At 41.4% G+C, this 14,713-nt stretch overlaps 1 pseudogene; it reads right to left on the reverse strand.

Moving 5' to 3' along the window:
- Positions 1–200: 200 nt before the first annotated feature.
- On the reverse strand, positions 201–1,939 carry LOC127687918 (eukaryotic translation initiation factor 2D-like; annotated as a pseudogene).
- Between the last annotated feature and the right edge of the window lie 12,774 nt (positions 1,940–14,713).

Below are 14,713 nucleotides of genomic sequence, written 5' to 3' on the forward strand. Positions count from 1 at the left end.
GAGGGCAAGTTTGGCTGAAGCCAGTGCTTCATGGACAGCATTGTCAGTGACGTGTACTGATATTCCTATCCCTAAGGGTTATTTTCTAATTGACTTTATTTATTTATTTATTTATTTATTTATTTATTTGAATAAAAGCTTTCAGTAAAGAATTACAGCTTTTATTTGCAAAGCTGAAACTGCTCATATCAGTTATCATCTCAGAACCTGGTTTCCCATGGGATCCACTGCATAAAATGAGTCTTGTCATTTTTGCCAGGTTTGGGGGTCTTTTCTAAACCTTGGATTTGTTTTCCTCTTCAAGCAATAGCTGGCCAACATGGTGGATCTAGCTTCCCTGGACCTGCACAGTCTTTGGCCCTAGGGGCAGAAGAGATTCTGGTGCTGGCCTGACTTTGCTGTGGGGGAGTGGCAGACCCTGAGCGTGGATCTAGACCATAGGTCTCCAAGTTCCAGACCACAGTCACCTTTCTGTTACAGTTTTATTCTGTGTAAGGATGATATCAGTTGGACAGTTTCCCTTTCTTTAGAATGGGTTCCTGGCCAGGAAATGTCACTTGGTAGAAAGGCTGCAGATTTTTCAAACACTTGGTCAGGGGACAGTCCCACAGATGCTTCATGACCAAGTACCGTTCATTTTTCTCTAAGATGCAGTCACATAAGATAGGATCCAACGTCACCAGATTTCAGTTGTCTGCATCCACCGGACTGTTTCTATTGGCATAGTCAGTGATGATCCTTTGAATCTCACTATCCTCAGGGGTGCACCCCTTCTTGTGCCCAGAGTCCAGGAAGAGCTGGGTCATGCTGGCAGGGACACAGTAGAGGGATTTTATATCTGTAGGGAGATTGGGCTGTTCTCTGCTGCCTTCCTGGACAGTCTGGTGTCTCCAGTCCACAGCCGCAATGATCTCGACTCCTTTCTCAGCTCCTTGTCTCTAGACAATCAACTCCTGCTGCATGTGGTGCAGGAATTTAGAGAACTTTTTATGGCTTGATTTCTTTATATCTAGTTGCTGTCCTTCAGGGCAACAAGAAAATGTGTGACTGCCAAGAGTGTGCTGGTGAACAAAGAGATGTCAGCATTTTGGACTCAGTTCTTCAAAGCATGCAGGAAGCACTGCTGTGACAGTTCATCTATTTGCTCTTGAAGGGGCTTGCCTTGCATCCAAGGAATCCTGCGCCAGGGTCCTGGAGCTGGTGTCTTTAGAGGCTTATGGGGGAGGAACCTTTCCACTCTCCTCTCCCAACAGGGCCAGGCTCCTCGGGTTTCCACGCAGCCCAAGGTCTACTTTCTCTTCGTTTCTATCTGTGGGATCCACTACCAGTGGGGCAACGGCAGGTGGAGAGGACTTGTCTCCAGATTTCCTTAAGTGGTCCCGATAAGTACGGAGCACAGAAAAGCCTTTCCTTTCAGGCTTGAAGCCGGCATCTGAATTGTGGACATGGCCGCCACTCAGATAGCTAGAGCTCTCTGTTCTCAATAGTACCTGATGCAGACCTGTAGGGGGCGCAACTACCCCCTAAAGCACCAAATCTGCTCTTCAGCACTCCAATGCAGACTAGTTTGAGCACTAGAGGTTTTTGTTTGTTTGTTTTGTTTTTGTTTTTTGTGGTTTTTGTTTTTTGTTTTTTTTTGAGTGCCAGAGGCCATGTTATAAAGACTGGTAGAAGATCAGAATAAGAAGACACTGTTGCATACATTTTTTCCCCCAGTTCATATAGAATGGGGTTACCACCACACATATTCACAGTCTCTGCATCCCCTTTGTGAGCATACAACTTCACAACGTCTAGCTCTTCCTTTCCAGGTATCAATTCAGAAACCTGATCTGTTCCAAGGGTGGCAAAAGCAGCTGTCACATTAGCCTGGAGTTTTCTTCCTGTCCGATTCCTTGATGACTGTGTTGGACTTGACCCGAAAGACCTTAGCGAACATGCCTGCTGTAGTAACCGAGGAAAGAGAAGAGCACAGCCGGAAGGGACTGTCAACAAAATGAGGGTGTGGCAGCTTCCCGGCCTTCAACCCTAGAAGGCCTTAGCAGCTGTGCTGAGGACTCCGGGCCAAAAAACAACCAGGTAGGAACCGGAGTGCATAGCTGTGCTGTTGGCCGGTCCTAGTCCCAGAACTGTAATCGACTATTTTTAAAAGGCAAGCAAACCGTGGTTGTGCCTTTTACAAATAAATAGGTCGATGATCAAAACAGAGCATAATGCAACTCAATCTTTTATTCTCATTTCCCACCATGAGTTGCAAGGCTTTTCCACGAGTTTTTCATTCTGTAATCTCCAAACTTCTACACGAGGAGTTTTTGAGTGAGAGGGTATCTGCATTATTATTTGGGCACCTTTTATGTATTTGAACATTAAAATGCAAGCTTGTAGCTTTAATCCCCAGTTTTGTTTTTACAAGCGGTTATTATACAAGTGTCATTTTCAGATGTGCACAAGGCTTAGTCTGTCAGAAGTGGCTCAGGGATTATCAAAATGTAATTATCCCTAACTTTTTAATTTAAAGGAACAGCCAGTATAAGCAAATGAACTTAGACTGTTGAGAAGGTTTTACCTAGGAACAAACTGTGCATTTAAATGCTCAGGCTGGAAGTCTAATGATACTCTGACACTTCTACCTCTCCTGTATGTTTGGATATTATAGCTCTTTAGCCAGAAGAACGAGTCCTCGGAGGTATAGATGTGATTTTTAGATATGATAATATTCAGGCTGGGCAAGAATACACTCTGATAAATGGACATATGCCAGATGCATGGGACACTGGTGTCATGGTGTTGAGCAGTAGGTAGGCTGCAAAAGGAAGAGAAAGCTCTGAGAGAGGAAGGCAGTTTGGAGAAATAGGGCTGTTAAAGGTCCAAAGAACCTGCTTTTCAGAAGATGTGAAAATGGAAATGGTACTCCGGAGGGTGGTTTCCTCCAGCTCGGACAGGGGTCACTTTTCACTGCACCGACCTGGGCGCACTAAGAGGGGACAGATAGAAGAGCCTTGCTGATTTTACGGACTGCACACTGATTTGGAAGCTGGAGAGCCCTGACTTTTCCGCTTTTCAGCTCTGCAGGGTGGCAGGTGGTTTAACTGCTTTAACCTCTCACCTTCCTAACCTAGAGTTAGGATACTATTGTTTCAATAGTTAGCTGCAACGGTGTCTGTTAGAAAACTTGAAATGGCCCACGGGAAAATGCCATGAATGCTTGCTGGTTTTTAATTGTAGCTGTGGTTTTAAAGGTGGTAAGGAGACCCAAGGAAAGGTTCAAGTATCCTGAAGCTAGAAGGGAGAAGAAAGTGTGCTTCATCTAATGACGTATTAGAGACTGTTGGAAGGTGATTTAAGCAAGCCATTCTAATGGCTACAAAATCTGAGCCATGTCAGCCAAATCTGACAGGGATTTTTAATCTCACAGATGAGGTGAGCCAGGAAAAGATGAGGCCCTCAGATGGAAAGATGCAAGAGCCGGTTGGAGAGTGAAAGAGAGAGCAAGCCTAGACCAGATGGGCTTGGTAAAGTGCATGTGGGTAAGGAGGGAGACTAGCCAAGAAACCAGGGAATGAGGAGCATTTGAACTGCACTTCCTTAGGCAATGTGTTCAGTCAGTGCTGCTTTTGCTTGGGCAAAACCCTATACACAAAGAAATAATGCCAAGCAGTCTTTCTACTTTAGCACAGAGTGAAATAATTATGCCAGACTATGTTTCCAACTTCATGTAGAATATGAAGAAAAAGCCTCTAGAGGTGCAATCTTCAAGGCATTCTGTCCCTTCTTCTACACAGAACAAACACTTTGCCCGGTGCAATGACTACTAAGTGTCCAGAGATTTAGGTTTCGTGGATTAGATGAGTGTTTTCTTATCTTTCACCTGTCATTGGTGATGCCCTAAGTCCCTATAACATATGACAAAAGCTTGCTTTTCACAGCTGGTTATAATACTTGGAAGGCAAATGCCAGGAAAGTAGCATATGTTGCTAATATCATATTAAATACAAAACGATAGGCATGGGATATTTTCTGTATGTGAATATCACTGAGAGCAAAAAAGACCATTTGGCATCTGACAGGGTTAAAAAAAGAAGAGTGATGTAGAGATTATGGAGACACACACACACACACACACACACACACACACACACACATCTATGAGACTATAATACTGTGTCTGCCTTTAAAAAGTGGAATTAGTAGATAAGCCATCAATCAGTACATTTTGCTATATTTGGGTTGAATGGTTTTTAATCAGTGACACACTTCTCCAATATTTAAAGGAATGTTGTCATTATTCTGTACTTTGTCCCTTTTCAACTTTGAACTATGCCCTGAAGAATCTCATTCCCTGCTAGGGGGATTGGCATGAGCAGAATTGAGCAGTTGAGTGGGTGATTGTGTGTGTGTGTGTGTGTGAGTGTATGTGTGTGTGAGTGTGAGTGTGAGTGTGAGTGTGTGTGTGTGTGTGTGTGTGTGTGTCTGGAGTAGGGAGAGACTCTGAAACAAATAGAGACTGACGGCGCGGAGCGTATGCAAGTCAGTGGTCAGCACCACTGCAGTGGGTGGAGATCACTTGCAAGAGCTCAGCCTTAAAGCAGAGGTGCTTTCTCGAGGGACTGTTGTGAGCACAGCTAGTGGGCTAGTGGGGAGTGACAATGTGTGTGTCCTCTTCCAGCAAGTGGAAAGCTAAAAGGAAATAGAATCAACACTCTGGAGAAACTTAGTATCTAGCCTTTTTTTTTTTTTTAAAACTAGCCTTTTTTTTTTTTAAACTAGCCTTTTTTTTTAAATTTTGTAAATCCAAATGATGTATTAAGACAATCTTAATCCCTTTAAAAGTCTCTGTCTCTGTGTCAGTCTCTCTCTGTCTCTGTCTCTGTCTTTCTCTCTCTGTGTTTATTTAGTGAAAGGGGAGAGAGAACCAGGGCAGCCATGCTCACAGAAAGTCTGCCATGTGCTAGCTATTACTGATACTGAGCTAATTAAAGACATTGTCTCATTTTAATTCCTCCAGTATAACAGATGAGAGAAGCTTCCATTTCTGACACACAGAAGAAACTACATGCTTTTGTTTCTAAATAGCAAGCACTTTCTGTTAATTTTTTCTATACAGTGTCTTTTTTATGTGGCTCAGGGTAACCATGAGTCAAGGATGACCTTGAGCTCCTGAGTCTCTTGCCTGTACTTCTAAAGGTCTGAACTTGCAGACATGGCCCATCATGACCAGCAGAAACTGGGCTATTGTGTAACTTTTCAAGGTCACACACCATGTGAATGTCAGGGCTTGATAGAAAACAGGCTCTAATGTTCTGATTCTGTAAACAGATGGTCAGAAGTAGTGGCATAGCTTAAAGCCCTTTCTTTGACATTGGAACTAAATAATAAGAAATAGCAAGTGCAATGGCAGTTGGCTTCATCTAGACATGTAAGTAAATTAAAGAGCACCAGAGACATCTTGTATGACCGAATAGACAGTCCTTAGCTGATCAGTTCATGTTGGAGAATCTGTAGCAGTGATGTTTCTGCAGTGGATTTGATTTTCTGTTCTGGCAACTGAGCTTGGTTTTCTTCCAGGAAGCTCCTGGCCCCAACTGACCCACTGCTCTCTGAGTCCTCTGTAGTCATCTTTGTGGGTTGAGACATAGTCTCTCTCTGTAGCCAAATCCCACTCTCAGTTTGAACCTTTGGGCTAGCAAGTTTTTCTTCGAAACTAAGATGTGTGATGCTGGGCAAGTTTCATAGCATTCAGATTTCTTTGTCTTATCTTACCTCCTGCAGTTGGCAAGACTGAATGAATCAACAACTTCAGAATACTTGAAACAATACCTGAAATGTAAATGCAGGACAAGAGTATGTGATCACTTTTTCAGACAAACTTCTATGAAGGACTGCCACAGTTTACTTACTTTGAACTCTACAATTTGTAGGCCTACAGCAGTTGATTTGTTTAATCGTTGTTTGCCATAACCGAGGTCCCTAATACAACGAGCCTACGTTAATTGATGTGACTATTGAAGGCAAGATGGCCAAAGTAATACAGGAAGCTTGGAAAACATGCCTGAAAGTATTAGAATCCATTCTTTCCTTCTACAAGGGCAAATTCACAGATGCTAGCCATACCCAGAGGAGGCACAGTGATGAGTACTCTGGCCCTCTTAGCTGAAGAGGTGGTGATGGCTACCTCAGGCCATGCTCAAGCTCCGGGCAGGGTAGGGGAGCTCATTACAGATCCTTCTCTGATAGCGACTTTTCCAAAGGTAGCTAAATTCTCCAGCTGGGTAGTTGGATGCAATCAAATTCTCTGTGGGAGCATAAGAGGATAAATGACTCACCTCCAGCACACAGGCCAGCAAGATCCATTCAGTTCTAGAGTGACGAGTGTAAAATTTTAATGCAGCAGATTTTAGTATTTATATCTACATTTCAGAGGAGATAGCAGGAATGACATAAAGTCTATCAAAACAAAATTTCCATTTTAATATACATTTCAAAGTGCAAAATACTGTTTTTGACCCCTAAGAATGAGATCCTTCAAGGGATACTCTTTCACACATGCTCTGAAATTGAGCCAGGAGCTTAATTTTCTTCACACAGGCAATACTCTTTCAGAAAATTACTGCATTACAGGATAAAAACCCTCTAAAGATTTAGACTAGAACTTAATATTGGTAGCACCATTTTTCTTTTTTTTTCCCACAAGACTTAAAAAGTATAAGAACTTTTAGACTGCTATCTCCAAAAATGTAGTAACTGTGAAACTGAAGTTCCCCCATCTAGTGAGTTGATAGTGAGTTTTTTTATGATATGTCAAACATTCCCCTGTTCTTACTGCTTTATAAAATACTTCTTAGATGGGAGCCCTCCCTTAAAAATAAGGCCACACTGTCCTTTTAAAAACTTGATAAACCCAAATTTTTAATATGACTGAAAATTAGATTCTTTTATTTACTTGGTGATGAAATCGGGTGTCTACAGTCTGTTTGGAATAATTTCCACTCTGCTCCCCCAAATGTCATTGGAAATCATAAGGGCTAAAGGTGAGTATTTTGTGGTATGGCTGAATTTCAACAGATGTTTATGGTGTGAGATATGACACAATCATATCATTACAAAATTGATGCTCTCCAGTTCCTGTCACTGTATAGGGGATCTGCTTGTATACCCTCTGCCCTGTCACCCACCTGGAATGTCCTTTCTGCTCACATTAACATACATTATTTCCTTACTAGGTAGTGTAGTTACTGCTGCCTCTGAGAGACAAGATCTTGGGTTCAGACTCTAGTATAGAGGACCTGACCTAAGGTTGAACTCAAGTTAACCAACAAGCTAGCACCATGCTTCAGTTTCCAGGTTACTCCCAAATAAGACCAGTTTCCAGGTTAATCTCTCTAACAAGACTGCCCCTGGCTCTTCACTTCCTAACAACCACCAGTCCTGAGGAAAGCAGAGATTAAGTTTATGGTTTGGCTCTCAGCACCAACCAATTTATGTTAAGGGCGATACAATTCTGTAATGCTCCCTCACCCATCAAATATGTGCCAGGCTATAAACCCCCTTCTTGTTTGCTTACCTACATAAATAAGTGCTTAAATTTGGGCTCTGGAATATACCCTCCAGTTCTGCTGCCAGAGACACCCAACATCAAGCTTGAGTAAAGACCCTAGTGCAGTTGCAGTCCTTGGTGGTCTTTTGGGGTTCATAAAATGGGCACAATACCTCCATCCATTCTCCACCTTTCTCTCCTATCTTATCATAAGAGCCAAAGTTAACTTGTAAGCTGCTCTTAAATCATAAGAATTGAAGTTAACCTGTAAGCCCCACCTGCCCAAGGACTTCCTGGAATGCTGGGAGCTATAGTTTCTGAAAATTAACAAATCCACGTGGAAAATATGGTGGCCCTATGGTTTTGAGGTTTAGAAACCCCTATAATCTTTGCTTTCTTATTCCTCTCTGGGAAACCAGGGGTGGACCTTAGGAGAGTTTATTTTTCTTGTCAGTACTTAATTAAAGCTTGCTTCAAATTTCCCACAAAATTGTAGAACTGGGTTTTCTCTTGTGACTCTCAGGATTAACAATAGCAGGCATCTTTGCCTTGCTTACCATTGTCCACACTCTTCAGACAGGAAAGTCCTAAGGAAGCAAGCACTGATAATCTTATGCGTGGCCATATCTGCAGGGCCAAGAGTAGAGTTGAATGCTCAGCAGATATTTAGCAAATATTCAGCAAATGTAGAATGAGTTAAAAATCTTTTATGTATGATTTTTCATTCATGAGAAGGACTGGCTTTCTGGGCATAAATACATTTCAAACAAAATAACGAAGCCACCCTTAGTAGATGCATATGAAGAACAAATAATTTTTGAGCTATTCTAGGAATTTCAGAGACTATTATGATCTTTAAACACTTATTAACTTTGTGTGTGTGTGTGTGTGTGTGTGTGTGTATGTGTGTGTGTGTTGCTCACTTGTGAATGCCAGGGTGCACTGATGGAGGGCAGTTAGCATCTTGAGGAGTTCAGTTCTTTTCTTCCACCATGTGAAATCTGGACACCATCAGGCTTGGCCTTAGGTGCCTTTGCCCACTGAGCCATATTGATGTCTCCACCATGCTGCTCTTAATCATGTCCTTCCTTAGGTCCCTTCACCTTGCTATTTCAGAAACAGCTCTGTCAGACTCTACTTAATTCTTTTCATCCCTGTGAAGGAATCTGTCTTTGAGGGATGACTTCTTTCCTTCATTGTCTTCTCTGTTACTGATGTCAATGAAAACAACACAACTCTCCCTCAAAGGGGAGAAGAGATAGATTTTTTGGGGGGGGGCACTAAATATGAATGGTCATGTCCTGAGGATGCAGATTTAGGTTATTCTAATTTCCACATTCCAATGTAGTAACGGTTTGAAGGTTTTATTGTGTTTTGGGAAACATTATAAAAGGAGGTCGGCTTGCCAACTCTCCACAGCAATGTCCAAACACGCTCCCACGAGCTCCTGCCACCAAATCTCTGGAGCTGCTGGTCTTTAGGCTGGCAAACACTCCAGCCCTATGGGGCCATAGGGCCTCCGCTGGGCCATCTCACTCTGCCATCCCTCTGTTAGCCATCTCTCGGGCAGGGGACCCCGAGTTCCTCTTGCTACCATGCAAAACAAAACCCCACACTCTCCACGATCTGCCTCTTCACCACCTAATTACCTGGTAGAATCATGACTCCTAATGCTTAATTAGTTAGCCAATTAGATTTGTGTATAATTAAAATCACAATTGACAAGATGCCAATACAGTAATTTAAGAGCCAATTGATAATGAAAAAGCTTTATCCCAATATTTCTAACCTTATAAAAACTTAGCTATTTGTGGCTAGTAAATGCCACACAGGTCCAGGTCCGAAGCCATCTCTGTTCCCCCATCTCTCTGTTTTTGTTTGTTTGTTTTTTTTTTGAATAGCAACTGAACTTTTCAGATATATTAGTGGATACATTCTGTAGATTGGTTGTAGTAAAGTGGGGAAATGTCAACTCTGAGCCCTAGGTGCTATCTGATATCATTCTTAACCCTTCAGACAATGAATGGGGGGGGGTAAAAGTCTGTTCATACATTCCAAAAGGTTTACCTATTGGTCACAAGGATGCTAGGTCTCTTACAAAGGAGGGTTAAGAGTTAACGAATGGCAGCTAAGAGTGGCTACAAATTCCCCAGGATAATTTGGCTTGTACTTCCAATATTCCAAACTCTCTACATCATTGTTCGAGTCAGTTAGCTGGTCTTGCAGAAGGTTCAGTGGAAGGTTCTTTCCACATATGCCAATTACACTGGGTCTTGCGCTCTTCCTTCTGAACTGCATCTCTTAAAAGTTTTATTTTTGCATATCGACAAAACTGTGTTATAATGATTTTTTTCATAAAGTGTTGTAATGAAAAAATTCTAAATGTGAAAAGCAATGATTTTTTTTCCTGTATGTGCGCGTGTGCAGATAGGTGATCCTAATAATGATACAATTGTTCTCACTTAGCTACTCAGATCAGCAAGACGAAAAAGAGAGCTCAAACAACATCGGCTTGAACAAGATAAGGGTGTATTTTCTAAGGTAATGAGATGCCCGGTTGTTGCCTACCTTGTAGGCTTGGGCTGTCCGGGAAAAGACTTCTGTTAATCATTCCAGTCCTTTCCTCAGGGTGAAAATGAGAAAGTAAGGTGTGCAGAACAGCAAAGGTCATTACACCAGCTAGACAAATTCTCTTTTTCTGGAGCTTTATTAGAAGCTCCAACCATAAATTCTTCTTTTATGCCATTACTTTGTTCTGTGTCTCGGGCCACTCCCATCTGCCACGAGATTGGGAAATGTTGGTAATGTTTTATTCCCTTGTGAGTATGTGGATGCTACCAAGACAAGTACAGCTGTGCTAGCTGGGAAGTTAATACTGTGTAAGCAACCATCCGCTTAGTTTTCATTTGCCTCTTCTTTCTTTTAAAAGCATTTTTTATTTTGTGTATATAATGTCTTGCCTGCATGTATGACTGCGTACCACATATAAGACTCATCAGTGTCCTTGGAATCCAGAAGATGGTGTTTGAGCCCCTGGAACTGGTGTTACAAACAGTTGTGAATCATCACTAGGGTACTGGAATAGAACCTGGGTTCTCTTGGCCACTGAGCCACCTTTCCACACCTTATTTGCCTTTTACACAGAACTGAAATTGATCAAGCCATATCATCTAATAAAATAGTGTTGAGGGGGCTGGAGAAATGGCTCACTAGTTAAAAACACTAGTTGCTCTTCTAGAGGACTCAAGTTCAATTCCTTGCAACTATATGTTTGTAAATCTAGTTCTAAAACCCCTTATGGCCGATACAGACACTAGGCATGAATGTGCTACATAGAGATAAATGCATTTAGGTAAAAACACTCAGACACACAAAATAAAAATAAATAAAAATTCAAAAAATAAAAAACTACTGTTGAGAAATTACCTGTATAAAACTGCAATTCAATTCTTTGAAAGCATGTAAATAAAATTATTTTACAATATAGTACAGTCGTTAAATGTATATTAAAGAAAAGAAAATATGCTAAGTTCCATATTATAGAATTATGGTTGCTTAGAGCTATTTCTGCTGGGATGAAACACCATGACCAAAGCAAGTTGGAGATGAAAGGGCTTATTTAGCTCATGCTTCCACATCATAGCTCATCATCAAAGGAAGTCAGGCTCGGAACTCAAGTAGGACAGGAACCTGGAACCTGGATGCAGGGGCCGGTGCAGAGGCCACGGAGGGGTATTGCTTAATCACTTGCTCCCCACAGCTTCTCAGCCTCCTTTCTTATAGAACTCAAGACCATCACCCCAGGGGTAGGACCACCCACAATGGTTGGAACCTCTCACATCAATCATTAATTAAGAAAAATGCCCTTCCGGCTTGGAATTACAGCCTCAATTTATGGAGGTCTTTTATCAATTGAGGCTTCCTCCTCTCTGAAAACTTAAGCTTGGGACAAACTGACACAAAACTAGCCAACACAATGTTAATATTCTGTCTGCTGAAAGATTGTCCATGAAATGTTCTAAATGTCAGAAAAAATTTTAAATTGTAGTTTATAGTAATTCTAGATGATCAAATAGATCATAAAGATTACAACATTCAGTGAAAGATTATACAATAATTATTTTGATAATATGAATTAAGGTATTCTTGTTTATAATTAAAAACAAAGCTATCATCATCATTATTTATTTGATGCATATAGGTGTTTTGCCTGCATGTATGTCTGTGTGCTGTATTCAGGGCTGACATCTAAAGATGCCAGAAGAGGGCATCGGGAGTCCTTTACAGACATGAACTGCCATGTGGAACTGAACTCAGGTCCTCTGCAAGAGCAGCCAATGTTCTTATCTCTCCATCCCCTAAAATTAATATTTTATAAAATCTGTCACATTACAGTTAATGATTGTATTTTTCTAAACATCAATAGTTTGGAATATTCAGAGCCTGTTTGTTTGGCAAAATGGCATGTCTTCCAAACAATGAGCTCTGTATTTATAAATTTTATTGGTTCATTTGGGATCATTATTGTTGAGAAATTTTAATATTTCCTATTTCAGAATGCAATTTTTTAAAATTTAAAATTTAAATTTAATTTCAAATCATAATAGTTAATAAAATACATTGGGCAGTTATGATATATTATTCTTAGGAACGTCTTTAAGGTATTTAATTTCTTTTATTATGAGTTAGGAAATGGCTTTAGGATTTTCATCATACATGCTATAAAATAGTGACTGGAGTAAGAGAAATTGAATTCCCAAAGAAATGACACACTTTAATTTTTAAAGTGGTGTCTATGATCAGACAATTATGAGTCCCAGTAAAAGGGAATCATAGTATTCCTCAATTCTGAGGGAAGAGAAATCTTACCAAGTTTTTTTTGTTATTTTATTTATTTACATTTCAAATATTATCCCCCTTCTCAAGTTTGTACAATATGCTATTGTTCATAGCAACACAGTTGTCAGAATTTTTTTCTTTTAAGTAATATAAAGAACTGTTTTAGTTTTTACAGTTTGTACTTTAGAAAACTAATTGCAAGTGCACTGATAGTTTTGATTAAGTCAGGCTCAGGGACACAACTATGACTTATATATTGTTCATATTCAAGACTGACTGTATGTAGAAAAATGAAAATAGACCCATATTTGTCACCTTGCACAAAGCTCAAGTCAAAGTGAATCAAGGACTTCTACCAAAAATCCAAACAACACCATCAAAAAATGGGGTATAGAAATAAACCGAGAATTTATAGCAGATGAATCTCGAATGGCTGAGAAGCACCTAAAGAAGTGTTCAAAGTCCCAAGTGATCAGAAAAATGCAAATTGAAATGACCCTGAGGTTCCACCTTACACCCATTAGAATGGTTAAGATCAAAACCTCAGGTGACAATACATGTTGGTGAGTATGTGGAGAAAGAGAAACACTCTATTGCTGGTGGGACTGCAAATTGATACAATCACTCTGGAAATCAATCTGGAGGTTCATCAAAAAATTGGAAATAGGTTTACCTGAAGACTCAGCAATACCACTCATGGTAATATACCCAAAAGATGCTCCACCATGCTACAGTGGCACATGTTCCTCTACGGTCATAGCTGTCTTATTTGTGATAGCCAGAAGCTGGAAACAACCCAGATGTTCCACAACAGAAGAATGGATACAGAAAATGTGGTTCATTTACACAATGGAATACTACTCAGCTATTATTATTATTATTATTTTTGGATTTGGTTTTTTTCAAGACAGGGTTTCTCTGTATAGTCCTGGAGCTCACTCTAAAGAACAGGCTGCCTCAAACTCAGAAATCTGCCTGCCTCTGCCTTCCAGGAATGCTGGGAATACAGGCGTGCGCCACCACTGCCCGGCCACTACCCAGGATGAATGAGGATATCCTGAGTTTTTCAGGCAAATGCATGGAACTAGAAAATATCATCCTGAGTGAGGTAACTCAGATCCAAAAGGACATGCATGGTATGTACTCACTAATAAGTGGATATTAGCCGAAAAAAAAACATGTACAGAACACCCAAGATACAGTCCATTGAAGTCAAAATGGTCAGCAAGCTGAAGTTCCCAAGTGAGAACACCTCAGTCCCATTTGGGAGGGAGAAGAAAGCAATCATAAGTGGGGAGGGAGGGAGGGATCTGGGAGGGAAAGTGGATGGGGTCAGGGGTGAGGAGAGGGGAACCTGATCTGGCACTGGTTGAGGGGAAAGTCCTGATGGTCAGCAGAAATAATAGAAACAGGCAATCTCAGGACATTGGGGGTACCCTACAGAATGCACCAGAGACCTGGGAGGTGAGTGAGGGACTCTCAGGAATCTAAGGGAAGGACCTTAAATGAAATGCCTGACAGTAGGGAGAGGGAACTTATAGAGCCCACCTCAGCAGGAAGACAGGGTATCAAGAGAGGAAGGGGGTTGCCATCCATCCCACAGTCAAAATTCTGACCCATAATTGTTCCTGTCTGAAAGAACTGCAGGGATGGAAATGAAGAGGAGCTTGAGGAAAAGAAAATCCAGCAACAGGCCCAAAGTGGGATCCAGCTCAAGGGGAGGTCCCAAGGCCTGACACTATTACTGAGGATATGGAGCACTCACAAAAATGGACCTATCATGGCTGCCCTTCAAAAGACCCGACAAGCAGCTGAAAGAGTCAGATGCAGATATTTGTACCCAACCAATGGACAGAAGCTGCTGACCCCTGTGATTGAATTAGCAAAAGGCGGGAAGAAGCTGAAGAAGAGGGTGACCCTGTAAGGCGGGAAGAAGCTGAAGAAGAGGGTGACCCTGTAGAAGGACCAGCAGTCTCAATTAACCTGGACCCCTGACACTGCACCACCATCCAGGCAGCACACACCAGCCGATACGAGGCCCCCAACACACATACAGCAGAGGACTGCCGGGTCTGGGTTCAGTCAGAGAAGATGCACCTCACCCTCAAGAGACTGAAGGCCCCAGGGAGCTTAGAGGTCTAGTTGGTTGGTTGTGGGTGGTGGGGACATCCTTGTGGTGACAGGGGTGTAGGGAGGAGGTATGGGATGTGGAACAGTCAGAGGGTAGATGGGGGGGGGATATAATCTGGAATGAATAAATAAATAAATAAGAAAGAAAAATGTTCCATTTACAAACTAAAATCTAAAAAAGTAAAAAGAAAAAAAGAAACATCTTATGGG

This window comes from Apodemus sylvaticus, chromosome 6, assembly GCF_947179515.1.
Source record: "Apodemus sylvaticus chromosome 6, mApoSyl1.1, whole genome shotgun sequence".
In the NCBI taxonomy this organism is placed as follows: Eukaryota; Metazoa; Chordata; class Mammalia; order Rodentia; family Muridae; genus Apodemus; species Apodemus sylvaticus.